Genomic DNA, 1,552 nt, shown 5'->3' with positions numbered 1-1,552 from the left:
CATGTGGCAGGTCTGGCACATAGGCTGATCACGGGTTGGGGTGGGGAGAGGAGGAAGAGGGAGATCTCTCTGGGTGCACATTGCATGTAACATCTGTGCCAAACCAGCCCTGCCTAGTGGCTCTGGGGCTGGTCCAAATGGGGCCCCAGGCCACCCATGCACACCAAAGCCAGTGAACAGGGCCAGTTCAGTGAAGTACAGGGTGCACTGCATGGGACAGTCCTACCATGAGGTAGGTGCATGCCACACACAGTGCAGGGGGCCAGCCCAGGACATGCCCTGCACATGGCATCCCACCAGCCCAGCCCTGAGTGCTGGGCAGCAGTATATGATCCTAATCTGGCCCAACACTCAACCAGCTCACCAGGATGGATGACTTTGACCAAGGATAGGTAAAAATGTACGGTTTTTCTAAATCAAAAATCAGATTTTATGTAATTGTATTTTTTAAGATGCTTTTTAAAAAATATAAACTTTATATAAAGATAGTTTTAATTTAAGATATGTTAAAGCTCAAAGATATCATCATGGAATAGTGATTATAACTTCCAGTGATATACTATTTGAGAAATATGCTCATGTAAACTTTTTAGAAGTTATATAAATAGGTCATAACAGGCCATGGACTATATTATGGGCCCAATTTTATGAGGTTCCCAGAGGCTCCTTTATAGATTAGTAAAGATTAGTAAATAAACCACTCTACCCAATGGGACTCAGTGCTCAGTCTAGGAGATCCCATTAAATGCTGTTTCAGTTCTCAAATCATGGATTTGTCTCCAGAGATCATAGGCAGACGAGATTCTTTGGGTAGATGTGATATCTTCTATTAGACCAACTAACTAGTTGGAAAAAATTTGTTCTCTGCAAGCTTTTGGGCACAAAGACCCTTGTTCAAGCATAGGGACAGTTTGTCTCCAGAGAGCATCCTTGTTAACAGCAGTATACATAGATAAGAGATAACAGACCCGTTGACACCCTCCACGCCCCCATCAGCCCTCTTGTCTCTTTGCAAGCTTGTGTAGGCAGAGTCAAGCCCTTACCTTTCTCTAAACGTGCAGTTTCAAGAAGTCACATGAATAAAAGCTATCAAGCAGGAATGCACTTCTTGTAGAAAACAATGATCAAATTGAGGCTTCCATCCTGACCAGTGATTTAAATCATGATTTAAAATCAATCTGATTTAAATCAACCCCCCCCTGGTTTGACCCACACAGGGGTGTGCCAAAGGCGCAGACCTCTGGGACAGGGACAAGGGGAGCCTGAGAGTGCAGCACTGCACCACGGCCCGCAGAGTAACACAGCCGGAGGCTGACAGGCTGACGGACCCGACCCCGACACGAGAGCCCGACTTCCTAGCGACGTGCACTACGCAAACCTCGGGCCGGTGACCAAAAACAGCCCGACCCAGCGAGCGCGGGAGCGCAAGGCAGGCTCCGCCCCCGGCTCCGCCCCCTGCGGGGTCCCAACACCCGGCGGCGCCACGACAGTGACAGCGACGCCCTCGGTGGAGGATCCGCACAGTGCGCAGGCGCGACGATCCTCCCCGGGG

This window comes from Crocodylus porosus, unplaced genomic scaffold (genome assembly GCF_001723895.1).
Source record: "Crocodylus porosus isolate Cpor-Errol unplaced genomic scaffold, CroPor_comp1, whole genome shotgun sequence".
Taxonomy (NCBI): Eukaryota; Metazoa; Chordata; order Crocodylia; family Crocodylidae; genus Crocodylus; species Crocodylus porosus.
This window is presented reverse-complemented; position numbering follows the sequence as displayed.